Here is a 22,539-nt window from a genome sequence, read left to right as displayed (position 1 = left end):
GTGAACTTAATATAGCTCAAATCCCTTATATCTGGAAAAAATCAATTGTCTCCTAACTGTTGCCCTGCCCAAATTCTCCTTGTTCTTTTCCGTTCTAGTTCCTTCTACACACTGATCTCTGACCAGGTTTCCTAAAATAGTGGTCTTCAAACTTATTACTTGCGAATACTTTCAAAAGAATTTTGTAAGACTCTGTATCCTTGTGCACATTGTTAAGTTGACATGTAAAGCTTTTCATCCCAAGTTAAAATGGTTGCAAAGGATGTTAACTCCCAGTGTATTATAAGTATTGTCATTGAAAAATATCACAGCACTTTAAAAAATAAGTCATACTGAATGTAAATATCATGTCATCTAGGTTTTTTTTTTTTTAAATATATGAACAAGCTGTTGTTCATATGTTTTTATTTTATTCTTTAAAATGTATTTTTATTGAACAGCCCCCGGCACCATGCCTAAAGCCCAGCGTGGCCTTTAACAGTCAGCATTGCTGCTTTTACCTCTCCTGCTCTGCCCCAGTTTGGTTCTCACCATCTCCTTCCACCTGCCCATCAGCTCCGACGAGGAGATCTAAAAGGACCTGCTGGTGACCAATCTGGGGGCGCTGGCGGCCTGCGCACCCACCTCAGGATCACAGATTCTGCTGGCCGTATTCTGTACTCCAAGGAGGATGCAACCAAGGGAAATTTTGCCTTTACCACTGAAGATTATGACATGTTTGAAGTATGTTTTGAGAGCAAGGGAGCAGGGCTGTTACCTGACCAACTCGTGACCCTAGACATGAACATGGAGTGGAGGAGAAACAAAAGAAGAGATGGCTGACGCAGAGAAGCTCAAACCTTTAGAGGTAGAGCTAGGATGCCTAGAAGACCTGCCAGAATCTATCGTGGATGATTTTGCCTACACGAAGAAGCGAGAGGAGGAGATGGAGGTTCCAACGAACCAACAAACACTTGGGTCTTATAGGTCAGCATCCTTTCAATGTTCTGTCTCATTGGGCCAGCCTCTTGGCAGGTCTTCTACTTCTTCAAGGCCAAGAACCTAAATGGTAATAAGGCCTACTCTCCTCCCACCTTGTATCTCAGCCAGCAGAACATCACTGAGACGTGCCTGGCCTAAGGCATCCTCTCAACAGCACCACAAAGGCACGTTGGAAGTTTCTTGCCAGAATTGATGTCTCTTGGTGTGGGAGGACATGGGTTACTGCCTACACCCAACCAGTCAGTGAGGGACTTCTTTTTACCTTGATAGGATTTGGACTGGTTTTGCCACAGTGGGACTTAATAGAGTCACCTGGGACAAAAAATAGGGGTTACCTACAGAAAGCCAAAGCCAGCATTAGTACTGGGTTTCCTCTTGGGATCTGTTTGAACCATGTTTTCTTTCCTTCTCCCACTTGCTCACCAGCTTGGGCTTCCACTCTAGTTCCTTTAGCAAGATTTGAATGACCATGTGGAACTTGTTTCATTTTCACTGTCCTCTTTGGATTTCTGTGTGAAAACAACCTTAACTTTAACTTAACAGTTAGCTGAAATGTTTAGGTAGCTTCTGGAGGTACCCTTTCTTAATTTTATGTCTCATAAAAGGGTGATGGATGTGACACCTCATAGAAATGAGCTTTGAACTACAGATAACTCTTTTTAAAATTTTTTATTTTAGAGAATTAAAACATTTGTGCTCAAATAAATAAGTAAATAAAATATTGTTTTATTGATTTCAGAGAGGAAGAGATAGAAACATTAATGAAGAGAGAAAATCATTGATCAGCTGCCTCTTGGATGCCTTCAACTGGGGACTGAGCCCGAAACCAGGTATGTGCTCTTGACTGGAATTGTACCAGGGACACTTCAGTTCACAGGCTGATGTTTTATCCATTGAGCCAAACTAGCTAGGGCTGAACAAGCTGTTTTTAATAATCAGAAATTTTGAATCTTTCCCTTTTTCTGTCTTTGACCTCATATTTTTATTCTGCTTTACCAAAGAATTCCACCCTAATAGAACATATTTTTATTCTTGAAAGTCTTTTGTCAATTATCTTAATTATCATAACAAAAAGCATATCCATTGAAATTACATTAAAAATTTTTGGGTGACCATAAAGCTGGTCACCCAAATAATTATAATTTTTCTGGATTAATTATTCTGGATTAAGTTATCATTTCAATTGCTATAAGCATACTATTGATAAAAATAGCATAAATACATTTTTATAAGGAAATGTATTTAATAAGAAAAATCTAATTTTGTTTTAATGTATCTCTTAATGAGTTGGATAGGGACTGGCTGGTTTGGCTAAAATTAGGTCAAGTATGTAATTTTTGCTAAAATTAGGTCAGGTATCAATTTAGCATAATTACTTATTATTTATGGCTAAATTGAGATAGTGTTTAACCTCAGTTTTATTCCCCTTTTTGTGCTTTATTATAAATGTAAATGTTGAGCAAAATTTGTTCTTGTAAATAAGTAGGTAGAAATAGGAGTTTTGTTACAGCAATGCCTGCAGTCCTTTGCATTCTCAGAATCATATGGCAAAAATCACAGGGAAACTTAGCACCAAAATTTGCTTTTAATGTCCTATCAGTTGAGAACTTGATTGTAGATCTTTGAAAGTGAAATAGAAAACCATCTTGTTGCAAATGGAATTGTTACTCTTTCATTAATGTGACTCCTTCCTCAACACTATGCCAATACCTATGCTGTGTTTCTAATTATCTCTGTGGATTACAGAGGTTTTTCCTACCAAAAGGTAATACGCTATAGAAAGATTAGGGTAAGAAGGGGCCTTTCTTCTTTAAATGTGACATAAAGGGGAAGAGATGTGTGAAAGAAGAGGTGGAAATTTTTTATCCTCAGATAGATCAGGCTTTTTAAATTATTTTTTAGCTTTATTAATATATAATTGACAAAATCATAAAATAAAGTGTATAACACAACTTGATACAAGTATTCATTGTGAAAGAATTTGTCCCTTTAAATTAATGAATACATTCATCACCTCACATATTTATTGTTTTGGTGGAGAAAGACAGAACATGTAAGTTTTACTCTCCTAGCAAATTTCAATCATGCACTACAGAGTTGTCAACTATAGTCACCATTTAGGGGTGTCGAACTCAATCAGAGAAGGGGCCAAAATCTAAAATCCAGCCTAAATCACGGGCCGAATGGTTTACTGAACAGTCATAAACTGTCATTGTGATGGAAACGCAGCGGAGTGCAGTGATGACAGCACGGTGCGGGCCACATTGCAAGGCCTGGAGGGACGGATTTGGCCCGCGGGCCTTGTGTTTGACACATGTGCATTAGATCCTTAGACCTTATTCATTCTACAACTGAAAGTTTGTATCCTTTTATCAACCTCTATTTTTCCCCAACCCCCAGATATTAGAAACCACTTTCGACTCTCTGTTTCTATGAGTTTGGCTTTTTTTTTTTTTTTTTTTTGAAACCCCAGGTAAGTGATACCATGCAGTTATTTGTCTTTATCTGTCTGACTTATTTCACTTAGCATGATGCCCTGCAGGTTCATCCATGGTGTTGTAAATGACAAGATTTCCCCCCCCCTTTTTTTTTTAAGGCTGAATAATAATCCAGTGTGTGTGTGTGTGTGTGTGTGTGTGTGTGTTTGTGTGTGTGTGTGTGTGTGTGTGTCACATTTTTTGATCCATTCACCTGGTGATGGACATTTGTTCCACACTTTGTCTATTGTGATTAAAGCTGCAATGAATACAGGAGTACAGATACTCTTCAATATAGTGATTTCATTTCCTTTAGATATATACCCAGAAGTGGGATTGCTAGTTTATGAAGTAGTGCTATTTTTCATTTTTTTGACGAACCTCCTTACTATTTTGTATAATGGCTGCACTAATTTACATTCCCACCAATAGTTCCTTTCTCTCCACATCCTTATCAATACACATTCCTTGTCTCTTAGAGCACAGCCATTCTAACATGTGTAAGATAATACCTCATTGTGGTTTTGATTTGACTTATATTTGTGCTGATTAATGATGCTGAGCACTTTTTTATGTACCTGTTTGGTCATCTGTATATCCTTGGGAAAATGTCTATTCAGATCCTTTGCTTATTTTTAAATTGGGTTATTTCCCTTTTTGCTAGTGTTCCTTACATATTTTGCATAAAATTTTACTGGTTATGTGGTTAACAAATATCTCCTCCCATTCCAAAGGTTGTCTTTCTTTTTGTTGATGGTTTCCTTTGCAGTGCAGAAGTATTTTAGTCTAATGTAGTCCCACTTGTTTACTTTTTCTTTTATTACCTTTGATTTTGGTGTAAAATCCAAAATGTCACTGTCAAAACCAATATCAAAGAACTTACTCCTCCCTCCCTTCTTTTCTTCTAGGAGTTTTATAGCTTCAGATCTTATATTCAAGTCTTTAATCCACTTTGAGTTGTTTTTGTGTAAGCATCAGATAGGGATCCAGTTTCATTCTTTTGCATGTGACTGTCCAATTTTCCCATCACCATTTATTGATAATGTTATGTTTGTTTGCTATGACCTTGTGGGCCTCTTGGAAGCAAGGCCTATTGACTTTCAGAGCTAGGGATTTTGAGTGGGAGTCTTCAACGTTGGGGCACTACCGTATTTTTCGGACCATAAGACGCACTTTTTCCCCTGCGTCTTATGGTCCAAATATAGCCTACACATATACTTTAAAAAAAAAAGTTTTTTTACTTGCCCGGCTCTGTGTGGTCTCTGTGTGCTTGCCCGGCTCTAAAATGGTTCTAAATGCTGCTGTTTACTTTACAGGGTTGATTACATGTGTTTATGACTGTGATGTTGGGTTTTAATGCACATAAAATATTTTAGGACACTATTTGTTTCAGAATCTTTTTTTCTTCATTTCCCTTCTCTAAAAACTGGTGCGTCTTATGGTCCGGAGCGTCTTATGGTCCGAAAAATACGGTAAGTATAGAGTCCAAACCCTTCGCTCCTCAGGGAGAAGGTACCCTCCTCGCTGTATGGTGCAGCGCTGAGGAGTGAGGTTTATGGAGACAGTGTGTCTCAGCTTTTCTTACCTGTTTTGAGGTGGGTCTTTTCTTATTTGTCTGAGGTGTGGGAGTTGCTTGGCTAGCTTCTGGATCTCTTTCAGAGGGGGTTGCTCCACGTGTAGGTGTGCTACCAGTGCGTCCACGGGAGAAGGGGAGCTCAGGAGGAGCCTTCTCTTTCGCCCTGTCGGCTGCTCTCCAGACATTATTTTTGCAGAATAGTTTTAAGGAGTGCAAAGGGAAATTGAATATCCAGAATCCTGATCCTTTAAAACCCTCCTTGGCCTTCATAGCTCTTGAAAAGTTTTCCTATACCATCCTCTGTGTGTGTGTGTGTGTGTGTGTGTGTATACTAGTAGTTTGAAGACTGCTGCCCTAAAACAGCACAATTTGCCTAAGTAATATCTCCTCATTGACATAAAATCCTCACAAGTTTTTCAAATTTTAAAAGAATGAGAACCAGTGAAACCAGTATTTATTTTATTTTTAAATTTTTATTTTTCAATGAGTCTACATTCAATATTATTTTGTATTACTACCAAGTGTAGTAAGATAATCGAGTAATTTGCAAAGTGTTCTCCATAATATTTCTAGTACCCACCTGACACCATACATAGTTATTACAATATTATTGATTATATTCTCTATATTGTACTTTACATCCTATAACTATTTTGTAACTACCAATTTGTACTTCTTAATCCCTTCACCTTTTTCACCCAGTCCCCCAAGCCTTCTCCCCTCTGATAATCATCCGTCTGTTTTCTGTATATGAGTCTATTTCTTTAAAAAAAATTTTTTTTAATTGATTCCAGAGAGGAAGGGAGGAGGAGGGGAGAGAGATAGCAACATCAATGATGAGAGAGAATGATAGGCTGCCTCCTGCATGTTTCCCACTGGGGATCGAGCTTGCAACCCGGGCATATGCCCTGACTGGGAATCCAACCACAACCTCCTCATTCATAGGTCGATGCTCACCACTGAGCTATACCGCCCAGGCTGAGTCCAGTTCTTGAGGAAATACACTTTTATTTTATTTTTTAAAAATATATTTTATTGATTTTGTACAAAGAGGAAGGGAGAGAGATAGAAAGCTAGAAACATCGATGAGAGAGAGTCATCAATCAGCTGCCTCTTGCACACCCCCTACTGGGGATATGCCCACAACCAAGGTACATGCCCTTGACCGGAATCGAACCTGGGTCCCTTCAGTCCCCAAGCCGACGCTCTATCCATTGAGCCAAACCTGTCTCAGCAGGAAATACACTTTTAAAGAAGAGAGTAGGCAGAAGAGAAGTAGTGGTTTACTGTTCTTGGCCCTGCCATTCCATAGCCAAATGAAAACTTCCTCCTAAGCTTTGCTGCCAGCTGTAAATGTGCACTGAAGCCCCGTGCCCAGGCCTCACCTCCAGAGATTCTGATCCAGAATGCTGTGGCAGGGGACAGCACTCCAAGCAGCTGGACAGAAGTGGCCCTTAGGTTACACTTTGGGAATACTCACCTAACAGGAAAGTGTCCTGGAGAATGTATAAATTGAAATTGGTAGAAGCGATCTTTAAAATGAAAAAGTTAAGAATTAAAGGTGTGTTGGTTAAGCTGGATTTGGAGCAAGGAGGACGACTACAAAATGCACAGGTTATGAGTTCAGAATTGTTTTAAACAAGAAGAGCACAAACTTGCCTGTGGCCATTGTTTATCTCCAACAGGTGAGCTCACCCTGTGCTCTGGAGTCTGTGCTCACCCAGGCTAGAAGAGGATCCACTGAGTCACCTTACCATTCCTGGAACAAAGCATTTTACATGCTTTAAAAGAAGCTGAAAACATCTCGTGTTATAAGCTACTCTACAGGCTAAACAACTTGAACTAAGGAGAGACCTGATTTTAACACGATCTCTATTGTCCAAAAATGCCTGGAGGTCTTTAACAAAATTTTTAAATAGGTGGAGGAAGGCACTGTAAAAAAGACAAATAAATCAATATAACTTGATACATTATAATAGGAGGAAAATGACAATTACACTAGGTAATTTTTATTCATTAGTGTTTATAGTGCAGTTGTGCTGTAAAATAAAAGACAATGACAAGCTAAAATTAGAAATGGTGCACTCTTTGGGATAAAAGGTAGAATTTTTAGTATGGTTAGATTTGCATGTTTAATTGTCTACTTATTTATCTTTAGAAATACTAAAAGATTATTTATTTACATATAAATATAAAATCCTTTACAGCCAAAGGTATTAGAGTCCTTATAAAGAACTCAAATGATCTCAACCTCTGGAGGGGCTAATGAGTTGATGCTATTAAAGTACTGCATGTGCCTTTATATTTGTAAAAACAAAACAAAACAAAAAAAAACACGATTATTTCCTTTTCACCTACAAGGACAAGATGAAATGTGACTATAAGGTAAGGTGACTTTTTATTACTGAATGTTTTAAACATGCAAAAATAGACTGGTGCAATGAGCTTCAGATGTCTATTCATTAATATTATTTCATCTACTCCCCACACTTAACCTTTCCTCCCATCATTGGTTTATTTTAAAGCAAATCCCACACTCTTTCACCTTATTATTTTAATTATGTCTCTCCAAAATATGTCTTTAAAAAAATAACCACAATATCATTATCACACCTAAAAATTAACAATGTGTGACTATTTTAAAACATGCTAGAATTTGTACAGCCAGTGGAGTGTTTTTTTGTTTTTGTTTTTGTTTTTTTGTTTTTTTTTTGTCAAAGAACCTTCTTTAGACGCTATAATTGATGCTAGAATTTCTCAAAATATTTTTAGAATACTTCTCAGGGCTATTTTCAGAATTTGCTATATATTCTTTCAATATCTCAATCGATGGTAAATCTTCAGTCTTCCGAAATGGCCTTGACTTGAAAACAATCAAGTCTTTGGGAAAATAAACCCCAGTAAATAGAGGGAGTAATCAGACTGGGAGTGACTGGTTTTGTTAAAGAAAGTAATATGAGGCACAAGGTGTGTCCCTTTCATGAAAGGAGTCTCATGCTCATAAAGTAGCTGAGAAATTACCTACTCAATGTCCAGAGGTGCTGGGGGAGAAAAGAGCTCTGCTGTATTAGGAGCTGAAGCAGGAGTGAAACTAAGAGGAGAATGTGAGAGGCAGCTGGGAGAGCTAGCCAACTGGTGAAAGGAACTTATGCTTAATCTTTGTATCCTAAATTCCAGTGATTCCAGGCCACTTTCAGGATTTATCTTGCATTTCAGGCCTCCCTGCTTTTGCAAACAATGTTCCCTGTAATTGAATGCCTCCTCCCACTGGGTAGACCCACTGGGAGAATCTCTAGTTATTCTTTAATATCTTCATCAAATATTATCACATTCCTTGACTCTCTTTGGCACAATTAGTTATTCCATTGTCTAGTTCTAGTTGTATTTTGTATAATAGATCTCTTTTAATATTTCATCGACTACTTCATAATTATTCAAATATGTAGTATTCCCCCAATTAGACTTTGAGCTTCATTTTTATATCTCTGGCACCCAGACAGTGACTGCCACATAGTAGGCACTCAAAAATCATTTGTTTAGCTGAAACCGGTTTGGTTCAGCGGATAGAGCGTCTGTCTATGGACTGAAAGTTCCCAGGTTCGATTGCGGTCAAGGACACATCCCCAGTAGGGGGTGTGCAAGAGGCCGCTGGTCGATGATTCTCTCTCATCGATGTTTCTAACTCTCTATCCCTCTCTCTTTCTCTCTGTAAAAAATCAATAAAATGTATTTTTTTAAAATCATTTGTTTAGTATATACACTGAATAATACAATTAATAATCTGTATATCTCTACAGGATTTAGACCCTGAAATGTCCTCAGAATGCAGCAAAGTAGTTATGGACTTGAAACATCTATAATAATCTATACTAATAAAAGCTTAATATGCTAATTAGACCAGATGTCCTTCCAGACGAAGCTGAGGCTGTAAGGGAAGCCCGGGTCCCAGGTACCAGAGGGAAGCCGGTGCTGGCAGCCAGGGGAGGGAAGGCCTACTCTTACATGACTGTCATGCTTTGGGCCTCTAGTTATAGAATAAAACAAAAAAGAAAAATCTTATGCAAGAGCAGTTTTTTAAAGAAAGCCTGGAAATTTCAGATGTTGACAGTGAAAAGTTATAGTACAGACCTGCCCAAAGAAATGGTAGCAATTTCTTTTTTCTTAAATAAAATTTCCACAAATCCTTTTTTCAGGATCATACTTGTTTTATTTTTCTTTGAGGAAGTAATACTTGAGAAGGTAACAAATTAAGGACCAGTTGAAATTGAGTTCAAAGTTAATTGACCCACATTTTTATCCAAGTAAATTTGGATGGCAGAACACAAAGCAATAAAAAAAATGAATCATCTACTTTAAAGGAAATAGATGACCGACTTTTAAGGCCATTGTGGAAAAACTAAAGAAATATGGAACGGCTGAAATAAGAACTTAAAAAGCTCTCTTGTTAGGATGACTCACATATAGTACTCCTGCTTTCTCTCCCGCCTTCTACCCAGAGCGAGCACAGCCCCATCCAGTCTCAATGACCTGTTCTTGGGCCTTGGTGGGAAGCAAAAGCTTCCAGTGGCCACACCTACCACACCTGTGGCATAGTCCTAGGATGAGAAATAAAGGGAGCTTGTGGGTATCCCAAGTGGGTAGAAAAGAGAGAAGGAGAACCCCTGTAAAAAACTATTGACTCTGATATCACCTTTTCTGGGTTTTCTTTAAATAATAAAGCCTGCTTTTCTGAGTGCCTTCCAAGTCCCACCTGACTCACAGCATACTTTCAAACTAGTTTTTTGTGGTTTTTTGTTTTTTTAATTCAGTAAGTCCACAGAAATTTTTACCATCTTCATCACCTGGTAAATAGTCTATTGGATCATGTTTATACTGAAATAATCTAATTGGGATACAGAAGGAATAGAATTGAAGTAGTTGAGTAACAGGTTTGCTTGGTTTTACATTGCACAACCTGGGCAAGGCATCCCATGACATAAAAGGTTGTTCTAACTCAACTCGGAAATCCGGCCAGACCACCCATGGACTTAGAAAAGCACTTCGGCTTCCTCAACATAGGAATGATCTCATCCACCTCGTGACACACATGGCCACATTCTCAACTGGAAAACATAAGACGTAAATTAGCAATTGTTGTTTGCTAGTTTGTAGGGAAAATTTACTGTTTTTATTTTTTAAAAGAATCCAAAATTATAGCCTAAAATGAATATATACACACATAGTTCAGAATATAGAAATGATGTGCAAATCCAAATAACAGTACCACTTTTATATTGTTTGAGAATACAGCATATTTTTATTATTACATGTAAAGAATTTCACATTCCTAATAAAAAGGGAAAAGTTAAGATCCTCCTTTATCTTTTGAAATACTAAATACCAAAAAAATAAGATTTAAACTTGTTTCCAGAACTCATAGAGTTTTATGAGGCATACTTTCTTAAATCCTCAGAGAAAACAAATCTAAAATATTTTAAATGATTTTTTTAAATGTATACAGTGCCTGGCCAGCGTGGCTCAGTGGTTGAGCATTGCCCTATGAACCAGGAGGTTGCACTTCAATTTCTCGTCAGAACATGTGTCCCGGTTATGGGCTCATCCCCAGTGTAGGGTGTGCAGGAGGCAGCCTTACCAATGATTCTCTCTCATCATTGATATTTCTCTCTCTCTCCCTCTCCTTCCTCTCTGAAATCAATAAAAATATTTTCAAATGTGCATATTGTTTTCTCTGAAGATCAATGTGCTAAATTGAAATTTATTTTCCCTACGGAGGGTTTAATTTTTATTTGTCAGGTCCAACTTTTGCATATGGAAATTTTAAAATGTTCATTGTAATTGCTGTTTTCTCCTATGGGTTGGAGAGGGTCAATGGGGAGGAAAAGGGGGACATCTATAATACTTTCAACAATTAAGATATATTTGCCCAGCCAGTGTGGCTCAGTGCATGAGCGTAGCAGGCGATTGTGGTTGAATTCCTGGTCATGGGCTCCATGCCCAGTGATGGAAGATGAAATCAATATCTTTCTTTCTTTCTTTCTTTCTTTCTTTCTTTCTTTCTTTCTTTCTTTCTTTCTTTCTTTCTCTTTCTTTCTTTCTTTCTTTCTTTCTCTCTCTCTCTCTCTCTCTCTCTCTCTCTCTCTCTCTCTCTCTCTCTCTCTCTCTCTCTCTCTCTCTCTCCCCTAGCCAATTTAGTTCAGTGGATAGAGCATCAGCCTGCAGACTGAAGGGTCCCAGGTTCTATTCTGGCTAAGGGCATGTACCTAGGTTGCAGGCTTGATCCCTGACCCTGGTCCAGGCATGTGTAGGATGCAAACAATCAATGCGTCTCTTTCACATTGACGTTTTTCTGTCTCTCCCCATCCCTTGCACTCTCTCTAAAAATCAGTAGAAAAATATTCTGGGATGAGGATTAACAAAAATAAATAAATAAATTATTGATGGGGCTTCCCAGTAGTAACTCTGGTGAAAAGTATGGTAAGCAGTTTTAAATTATTTTTCAAGATGAGAATACCTATAAGCTGTAACTAAGACGTGTTTATTTAAACATGTACATTCTTTTTAAATTTTTGTTTTTAAAACATGTATATCTTATTTTAATACTATGTACATAGTATTTTCATTCAGAAAGACTTTTTATTAAAGTGACCATATGCAGAAGATTTTTCAGAACAGTCCCCATTTTAAACATTATGTCTCATTTTTCTTATACCAGCAGTATAAGAAAAATTCTTACTCTTCCCAACATGTCCTAAATGTATCTTGATTTGTGACATAAATATATCACAGTGTTTATTGGCACATTTGTGTCACTTTTGAAAAGTCTCAAGGTGAACTTCATCTATGTAGTCCTGAGAGCTATTAAGTGGACTCTAGCAAGCACTCCACAATCCTTCGCAAGGAATTTTACTTTATATAACATACAGAGTAAAACCTTCCTTTTGTATTTTATTTTGGGTGAATGGCACCACCATTCATCCAGTAGAACCTGGGAATCGTGACTCTTCCCCCTCCCTCAGCCTCCTCATCCAAGAAGTCTCCTAATTTTGACCTTAAGTTTGTGGACTCACCATTCATTCTCCACAGTAAGCCAGCGTGGCCTTTTCTGAAAGGGCAAATACTATCTTGCTTTAAAATATTCTTTAGTGACTTCCCATTGCTGTGGCAGAAGTAAACTCAAACGTCTAGAGGGGTAGATAGGAGTCCTAAGTATGTTATTAGTGCGGCAAAATACAATATGGAGAGGTGGCCTGAGGAGACAGAACATTGTAGGCATTCTAATTTTGAAAACTCTGACAAACAAGGCCTATCTGCGGGAAAGTTCCACCCATGGGGTGAGAGTTCTAATCCTTTTTATTAGCCAACAGGGTATAACAAACCTCTTCATTATCTGATCCCTACAAAGCATCCATCCTGCTCTTCAGTTATTCTCAATTACCTGGAGCTCTCCAAAACTGCCAAACACCTTTGCCCAGGTCCCTTCCTCTGTCCAGGATGCCCTACTGGTGAATTTCTACTCACCTTGAAGGCTGAAATGTTACCTCTGGGTATGTTTCCCTGTTGTACTTCTCCTCTGCATTCCAGAACATATAGTTCACACACTATTTAGATACAGAGCTTATCTCACTCCTGTAATTACTAGTTTATATGCCTGTACCATCCAAACACACATTTAGCTCATGGTGAGTATCTAACTTAGCTTGGTATCTCCAGCATCACACACAGTGCCTACAGCACAGGCACTTGGGAAACATTTTCTGGCTGGCTGGCTGGCTGGATGACCTAAAAACTAAATAAAATGTCTGATTTTCATGTGCACAGAGTAGGTATGACTGCCTGAAAAGTATTGCCAGTAGAAGCTACTGCCAGCAATGCCTTAATGAACAGATAAATCTTAGCTATGATTGGCATGCTCATTTATGTGAACAAATGGAGCCAAATAAGACCCATTCTCTCCCCTCCCTAACCACACGGTGATGGTCAAAAGCCTTGGCTTTCCAATAAAACACATACCTGGTACAATCCCAGCTTTGCCACCTACAAGTTTTTAGACCTCAGGCAAGTAACTTACTAATCACTCTCTAAGCATGACCTCCTTGTTTGTAAAATTAGCATAATAGCACTTACTTCATTGGCTATTGTAAGGTGTTAGTGAGATAAATATTTAAAGCATTCATCAGAGTGTCTAGTGTAGAGTAAATACCCAACATATATTGATAATTGTGGTAGGACAGTATTTCAAGATAATTACCTTAATTTTTCTTCCCTCCATTTTCCTCTTTCCTTACCCACCACTCAGAATTCAAGGAGAGAGCCATCTGTTCACTGTCTCAGGGAAGGGATTATAACACGAAAGAAAAAAGGTAAGCTTGTTTCTAACTTTTATTTCTAAAAGTCCTGGAGAGGGTGAGAAGGTTAAAGTACAAAAATATTATGGTCATGCCCTAGTTGGTTTGGCTCAATGGATAGAGCGTCCGCCTGTGGACTGAAGGGTCCCAGGCTCAGTTCTGGCCAATTGCACAAGCCGGGGTTGCAGGCTCAATTCCCAGTAGAGGGAGTTCGGGAGGCAGCCAATCAGTGGTTCTCTCTCATTATTGATGTTTCTGTCTTTCCATCTCCCTTCCTCTCTAAAAATCTATATATATATATTATGGCCATAAAAATAGAGAAGTTTTTCCCCAAGACAGAAACAAAAAACAAGATTAAGGTTGGGGATGAAGGACGGCAGGTCTGCAAATAGGTCTTTGCTTCTAGGAAAGGAGGGAACTTGGGCTTTGCTTCCTGAGCCAAGAGACTAGGAAGGTACAATCCTAGCGAAGAAACACGTGGTGTGTTGAGGGATAAAGGGCATAGACAATCGCACAATAATTTCCATACTCCAGTACCTCATGAGACAGCAGAAGAATTCCTACGTTCCAGGGGTGTCATGTAAGCAAAAGACAATGTTTGGACTTGAACGAGCCATTCTGTATTAGTTGTGTATTGCTCTGTGACATACTGCCATTCCAAAAACGGTTTTAACCCAGCAGCAAGCATTTATTATCTCACTTAGTTTCTGTGGGTAAGGAATCCAGGAACAGCTTAGCCTAGGTGATTCTGGTTCAAGGTCTCTCGAAAGGTTATAGAAAAAATATCAGCCATGGCTGCAGGCATTGGAAAACTTGACTGGGGCTAGAGAATCCACTTCTAAGATGGCTCCCTCTCGGGGCTGGCGAGCTGGTGCTGTCTGTTGGCGGGAGGCCTCAGCTCCTCGCCATGTGGCCCTCCCCTAGAGCTGTCTGAGTCTCCTAGCGGAACGGTGGCTGGCTTCACCCAGAGTGAGATATTCAAGAGAGCAAGTCAGAGGTGGCAATGTCTTTTTTGGCCTGGTCTCAGTAGTCACAAACTGTCACTTTCCCAGGATTCTGTTTGTCACATAGACCAAACCTGGTATCGAATATAATGCTGGAAGAGGCTACCTAATGGTGTGAACATCAGGAGGTCTGGGTGCTGTCTTGGAAGCTGGTTACCACCCAGGACAACTAACTGCGGGGTACAGTAACTGTTTCAGCAGCAAGCAGGAGTGCTTGATTTCTTGAACAAGATGTCAGCACCTGACAACCTGGCAATGTGTAAGGTATGAGAATCTAGCATGATTGAGGGAAGAGGATGCTTAAAGAATTGCTCTTGCCTGGCTGGCATGGCTCAGTGATTGAGCGTCAACCTATGAACCAGCAGATGATAGTTCAATTCCCAGTCAGGGCATGTGCCTGGGGTTGAGAGCTCAATTCCCAGTGGGGGTGTGCAAGAGGCAACTGATCAATGATTCTCTCTCATCATTGATGTTTCTGTCTCTCTCTCCCTCTCCCTTCCTCTCTGAAATCAATAAAGATATATATATATATATATATATATATATATATATATATATATATTAAAATTGTTTTTTTTAAAAAAGGTAAAAACATTTAAATCTTAAAACTTTCAGATAAAATCACATAAAAACACTTCTCTTGGAACACACGCATTCATCAACAAATGTTTATTGAATACCTACTATGTGCTAGGAACTATTCTAAACTCTAGGGATGCTGCTACATTTATAAAGAGGACTAAGCAATGGGGAAACTAGTATAATATACCAGGCTGGAAGGTAAGAAGGCAACTGAGGGCCAACTATGTAGCATATGCAAACAAATGCCATTTTGCTGGATAACTGGACAATTTTTTTTTTCACCAGCACAAATGCACATTTTGCAGCTGTCCTCATGAAGTTTACATATTAGTATGGGAGGAGAGGAGGTAAAGGGTAGAGGTCAGGTTAATAGACAACAGCAAATGAATAAAATATAAAATCTTTCCAGAGAGTAGAAAGTTCTATAAGAGAAATAAAGCAGAGAAGGGACATGAGAAATGCTGCACAATATCAGGGAAAGCCTCAGTGAAAAGGTGGCATTTAAACAAAGAACTGAAGAAAGGGAATGAATCACATAGATCCTCATCAGAAGAGCATTCCAGCACAGGAAGCAAACAGCAACTGAAGACAGAGGTCCAGAGGTGGGCATATGCCTTTAATGGAACAGCAGGAAAGCCAGTGGAGGGAAGTAGGGACTGCAGAGGAGAATAAACAGTAAATAGTAGATTCCATCAGAGAGGTAATCGGACAAGAGGGGTAGTGCTTCTCTAATCTAATAGGTCAATGCTCTCTTTTTATAACAAACTAGAGGCCTGGTGCATGAAAATTCATGCACTGGAGGGGTAGTTCCTCAGCCCAGCCTGCCCCCTCTCACAGTCTGAGAGTCCTTAGGGTGGAAGGCGACCTGGCAATCAGGGAAAGGTGATGCCCCATCATACCTCTGCTGCTGCCACTGTCAGCAGTGCAAGCATGGGCCAGCTCTGGGTACCTTAGTCTCTAGTGGCTCTGGGCCACTGGGAAGCCACTATCAGAGGCTTGCATGCACCTTGTGCCAGCCCTGAGCAGCAGCTAGGGGCTGAGAGGACTGGGGAACTCAGAGGCAGGAGCACAAACTAGCTGGACCAGCCAGGGTCCTACTGGGGCTGAGGGGACTGGGCACCACCATCTTGTGGCTGTGGGTACCACCATCTTTGAGGGTGTGATGGTCAATTAACATATTCCATCTTTATTAGATAGGATAGTTAATACTTGCTTAATAGCCTGAAATTAAACTTACAGATAACTAACCTGTCTACACACCTAACTTCTAAAGAACCAATATGCCAAACCTGTCATATATATGAGAGTAATTTATAATAAAATAATATCTATTTCAATATGAAAATGTGTTCATAAACACTATAAAGACATAATTAAATATTTCATCTTTATGTAGAACCACTGTAAATGTGACAACAAATGCAGACTAATAGAAGAGTATTCTTTTGGAAACTCAAATGCCACAAATGGTGATGTTTACAGAACCTCCAACATGATTTTCCAAAATGGCAAACCTCAGGTAAAATTCTGAACAGAGAACTGTAACAGTGAAAAACTGTAACTCACTTCCCTATTCTTTTGACATTGTTTCTGCAAATACTGACTCTAGCATGTAGCTTGTAGATAAACAGCATGTTTGTATAAGAATTCTAGGAACTAACTTCAGCAGATATACATTCCGACCTTCAGTCATCTCCGTTCCAGGAGATTGCTGACCTTCAAATGTAAAACCAAGATGACGTAGACACAGGATGGTGCACATCAGATCATCTCTTGACCAATTTCCAGGTCTTTATCGGAATGGACTGTGCCGGCCTGCACGTAAAGGACTTTTCAACCCCACCCCTTGATTTTGTCCTACTCTCCCTCCACCTCTTTATAAAAACCTCTGCCTGCACTAAGATATGGAGATGGGATTTTTGACAAGAGTCTCCATCTCCTCGGGGAAGCAGCATTTGAATAAAGCCTTTTTCTTTGTTCACCAGCGTCTGTCTAATGCGTTTGGTTTGGGGGGCAGCTGAACTTGGATTCCGGTTACAGTGCCACCTCCCCTCGATTTACAAGATAGTTGCATTTCTGGAAAATCAGGTGTTGATTAAAACCGTGCAAAAATATTTTGTATTTATATATAAATAGAGTTGGGTTCTAGGCTCAGATCATTATAAACATATTTCTCACCTTCAAGGATGTCCAAAATATTCAAAGGTCATGAAGAAGGCACACAAGGGGACATTTTGTGGGGATGAGAATGTTTTATACCTTCATGGTACATGTGTGTACACATCGGTCAAAACTCATAAAACTGTACACGGATGCATTTTATTTTATATAAATTATCTTGAAATTGATTTAAAAAAAGTTATGTAGAATGAGAGATAATTATTTATAGTGGGAATTTGTGGAATGGGAAGCCACTAGAGTGCTTTGAACAGAAGAATAATAGGATCTGACATGTTTTAAAAAGTCTGTTCTGACCTTTGGGGCAGACGCAGGCCAAGGCCAATGCAGAGAGACCAGTTAGAAGACTAATTATCATAAAAGGCGATGAGAGATGATAGTGGCTAGATCTAGGGGGTAGCAAAGTGATAATCATCAAATGTATCGGAAAAGATGTTTGAAATTCCAAACAAACCCCTTCCACCACCACCCCTAAGAACATGTAGAAAACAGAAGGTGCTAAAAAACTTAGATTCAAAGAAGTAAAGAGTAGTAATTTCCATTATTCTTAACAATATTCATATAACACTCATTCATTATTCAGTGTAACTAAAAACCACTTTGGGGCTCTAGTTGTGTCATTTTTTTAATAATGTTGAATGTGCATGCACTAGTTTGTTTGTTTGTTTGTTTTAATATATTTTATTGATTTTTTACAGAGGGGAAGGGAGAGGGATAGAGAGCTAGAAACGTCGTCAATGAGAGAGAAACATCGACCAGCCGCCTCCTGCACACCCCCTGCTGGGGATGTGCCCGCAACCAATGTACATGTCCCTGACCACAATCGAACCCGGGACCCCCCAGTCCGCAGGCCGACGCTCTATCCACTGAGCCAAACCGGTTTTGGCTAGTTGTGTCATTTTATATCTAATATAGTAAGACATTATTTTCTGATGAAATGTGAAATTCAGCAAAAATGTTTTTTTAAAAACTTTACCTCAGAAAGTATATTTCTTGCCTAAGTAACATATTTTACCTTGGCCATTTCTTTGATAATTCAGATCTTGTAATACCTTAAGCTCAGTGTAAGGAACATTAGTTTGTCACTTGAGAGCCTTTGTAAGTACAGAAATTTAGGAGATTATGCTGGATTTGTTTTAAAACTAGAATTTACTAATATGAATTTTTTAAGATCTGAGATTGCAGATGATTTCTTATGATTTTCCTATACTTTTAAAACTGGAGGGCAGTTAATTGAAGATCTGGATAGTTTACCCCAGGCACACTATAAAGTTTATACTTAATGTTCAAATACTTCCCTTAAAAATATCAGAAAAGTATTTGTGAATGAAATTATTTCTGGGGTTGCTTCAAAACAATCCAGTGCGGAGAGGGAGTATAAGGAATTTAGATGAAACAAGAATGGCCCTATGTTGATAATTGTTGAAGTTGATTAATGAGTAATGGTGATTCACTTCACTATTCTCTTTTATAAATTAAAAATTTTCCATAATAAAAAGATTAAAAAGGGAAGTTATTGTTGAATGGGTGTAGGACTACAAAGGCATCTTGATTCTCTCTGTAATGTTTCGTTACTTAAATAAAATCTAAGGTAAATATGACAAAATACTGGGATTCGAAATAAAACTACACTAAGTGAAAGAGGCCAGACACAAGAGGGCATATTGTTTGGTTCCATTTATGTGAAATATCCAAAATAGGTCAATCCATAGAGACAGAGCAGGCTGGTGGTTGCCAGGAGTTGGGAGGATGGAGGTACAGGGAGCAACTGTTTACTGTGTATGGGCTCTCCTTTTGGAGTCATGGAGATGTTCTAGATTGATAGAGGTGAGGTGGTGGCTGTATAACATTCTGAATGTACCAAATGCCTCTGAATTGTTCATTTTAAAATGGGTAATTTTATGTTATGTCAAGTTCACTTCCAGTTAAAACTAAATCTAAGAAAGGGGAAAATTTAAGGAGTGGTATTTATTGAAAAGGGTCAAATACCACAGAGAAGTAGAGAAGGATGTAAATTACGATGTCATTAGACCTGGCAGGCCCTTTTAGGAGAAGTGTGCCAGTAGCCAGATTGTTATGGGTTGCAATAGACAGCTCTGTGCAATGGCTTAAGGGAGTCTTGAAGCATTTTGTAGGGTAAGGAGAGTCAGTGGAGCCGAAACCGGTTTGGCTCAGTGGATAGAGCGTCGGCCTGTGTACTGAAGGGTCCCGGGTTTGATTTCGGTCAAGGGCATGTAATTTGGTTGCAGGCACATCCCTGGTAGGGGATGTGCAGGAGGCAGCTGGTCGATGTCTCTCTCTCATAGATGTTTCTAGCTCTCTATCTCTCTCTCTTGCTCTCTGTAAAAAACCAATTTAAAAATGTATATATATATGAGAGTCAGTGGAGAGGGAAAGATTGCAGATAGATATAGGAGAGGAGATATTTGTATAGCAAGACTAGAAAGATATAAAAGAGGATACAGAGGGGTTAGCCTCAGAAAGGGTTACAAATATTAACATTGGAGAGAAACAAATAAGTATAGAGATAAGTCTATGATTTCCAAATTTCACTCGGAAAGAGAAGTGACTGAGTTGACACTTGATAACTCCTATTTTCTCTAGGAATGAGGAAGCAGGGGGTAGGGCTTGAGGAGTCACGGGAGTTCACCAGGAATGAATAACAAGGCTGCCTGAGCTGTGAGGGCTTTAGTGGAAATCATAAATATCTTCCCCAGCCCCATTCCACACAAATCCACAAGTGAAAAAGCTAATAGTTCAAAGCACTGTATAATTAATATTGTCCCACAAATTGTTAATCAGAAATAAAATGACTGCATAGTACTATCTGTAGGACACATGATACTGGATTCGTGACTTATTATGAATATACTTAAAATAGTCTTTATGTAATGTGCAACAGAAAGATTAGTCAGGGATAATTGGAGAAAGAGCAGATCGAAATCTATTGAGGAAACATTAAATATCAAACATTCAAATAGGAAAAGGAAATGAAAGATCTCAGGAGATAAGTGACTATTAAGGAAAGATAATAGCAAATATTTCACTAAAATTTTGAAATAATGGAACTACTTAAAAATTGATAAGAAGAGGGTAGATAACAGTTGCCTTGGTGAATTACATAACTATTTCTTTGAGAAAGAAGGAAATAAATGCCTTAAAGTTTACAATAAATTATCCTTAAAGTTTTGTTGTTGTTAACCCTAGCGGGGTAGCACAGTTGATTAGAGTATTGTCCCAAACACCAAAATTACAGGTTCATACAAGAATCAACCAATGAATAAATAAATAAGTGGAACAACAAGTCAATGTTTCTCTTTTTCTCTCAAGAATCAATCAATAAATTTTTTAAGTAACTAGTAGAGCATATTAAAAGGAAATTTAAAAATAAATTTAAAACTTTGTATGCTTATTAGTTGAAACTTAAGAAAAATGAGCAGCTAGCTATTCACAGTAAATGACTTTAAATACATTTTCAACTACAGGATAAACTTGAATATGTCTACAAAATGGACATCTTGAAATGTGATAGTCACTGATGAGGCAAGGTAATTATCTAATAATTCCACCGAATGAAACATATGAAAGTAATGTGCCTTGTGGAATTCATGGCATTAAAATATTTTTTTGCACAATGTGATGATAAGTCTTGGAAATAAAATCTCCCTCTATAGATTTTAGGTCTGAATATCTCCCTAACAATATTGATTATGTTTGACTTGGCTTTATAGTGGCCTACATAGAAGAATGGAAAGTTGTTTCTTTACAGAATAGTGAATGGGATAAAAAGCTAAAATCACATTGGTAGTTTAAATACAGGTGTGTGTTTTTTTTAACTGTGATAAGATATACCTAATATATTTTTTACCATTTTAATATTAAAAAAAAAATCATCAACACCTGAGGGCATACTTAGAGAGAGGGAAGTGGAGAGAGAGAAAAACAACAACAACATTCAACTGGCAACCCTCCAGTGACACTCAACCAATTGAGCCACTACAGCCAGGTAACCATGTTTAAGTACACACAGTTCAGTGACATTAAGTCCATTCACATTGTTGTGCAACCATCACCACTATCCATCTGGAGTACTTTTTTTTTTTTTTAATCATCCCAAGCAATATAACTTATTTACTTATATTGTGGTAAAAATACAAAATTTGCCTTCTTAACTAATTTTACGTATGTAGTCCAACAATGTTAAGTATATTCACATTGTTATGAAACAGATCTCCAGAACTTTTCTATCTTGCAAGACTGAAAACCTATACCCATTAAACAATAACTACGCTTTCTCCCCAGCCCCTGGTAACCACCATTCTACTTTATGTTTCTATGAATTGACTACTTTAGATATCTTGTATAAGTGGAATCACAATTTTATTTTTCTCCAGAAATAACAGACATATATTACTGTGTAAATTTAAGGTGCACAGCATGATGGTGTGACTTATATGTATTATGAAATTATTACCACAATTCAGGGTGCTGCAAAAGGAGGTTTACAGTTATTTGTATGAAAAATAATACAAAAATTAATAATAATAATAATACAAGAATAAACTCTATTTGGTGTACTCAAAACTATAAACCTATTTTTGCCCAAACCTGTAGGTTCAGCTAACATCCATCATCCCAATAAAATAAATAAGAAAAATTTTTTCTCTTCTTATGAGAATTCTTAGAATCTACTCTTTTAAAAACTTCCTTATAAATCATACAGCAATGTTAGCTATAGTCGTCATGATGTACATTACACCTTTAGTACTTATTTATCTTTTAATTAGAAGTTTATTTATACCTTTTGACCTCCTTTCTCCAATTCTGCCTCTTCCTACCCAAGTCTAATATATTTTTCTATGAGTTTCTTTTTTCAGTTTTCACATATAAGTGAGATCATACAGTATTTGTTTTTACCTACAATTTATTTTTAATCTAAAATATTAGCAGTTACTGAATGAAATTGCTTGTTTTCTCCTGGAGCATTTTGATGATAGTTGAGCTTGAGCTCAATCAATAAACTGAATGAATTATATGTGCAATCATGTTTCACAGCCCTTGTTAATGATCCAGTCCTGAATACAGAAACTAAATGTCATCAGGTTGAAGAATCACTAATTAAATGCTCAGGTAGTACTTGACTTTGAAATTATTTTTAAAATATTAATTTTTTTCTTTGAATATTAAATGAAACAGCATAGGGAACATGAGATAGAAAATTTAGAGAAGAGTGTAGATGTAATGACCATATTCTTCTGCAGTTAGTATTTATTATTACACTTTAGCATTTAGCCTTTGTTGTGCAACCCTTAAGTTTTCATTGAGTGGAGAGCCTCATGGGTTTTGGTTCCAGCTTTGCCCTCTGTATGACCTTTGTTAATCTTTTCATTTCCTTA

At 38.0% G+C, this 22,539-nt stretch overlaps 1 long non-coding RNA gene and 1 pseudogene across 1 annotated transcript; both read left to right on the top strand.

Moving 5' to 3' along the window:
• Positions 1-451: 451 nt before the first annotated feature.
• On the top strand, positions 452-1,050 carry LOC123651997 (annotated as a pseudogene).
• A 2-nt stretch (positions 1,051-1,052) lies between these two features.
• Positions 1,053-22,381, top strand: LOC118714373. Its single transcript, XR_006740995.1, has 4 exons — positions 1,053-1,175; positions 8,595-8,608; positions 10,640-10,647; positions 22,370-22,381. It is a non-coding gene; the product is annotated as an uncharacterized LOC118714373 (long non-coding RNA).
• Positions 22,382-22,539: the final 158 nt, after the last annotated feature.

Source organism: Pipistrellus kuhlii, unplaced genomic scaffold (genome assembly GCF_014108245.1).
Source record: "Pipistrellus kuhlii isolate mPipKuh1 unplaced genomic scaffold, mPipKuh1.p scaffold_m20_p_10, whole genome shotgun sequence".
Lineage (NCBI taxonomy): Eukaryota > Metazoa > Chordata > Mammalia > Chiroptera > Vespertilionidae > Pipistrellus > Pipistrellus kuhlii.
The sequence above is the reverse complement of the archived record's forward strand: the minus strand, read 5'-3'. Positions and strand labels throughout refer to the sequence as shown.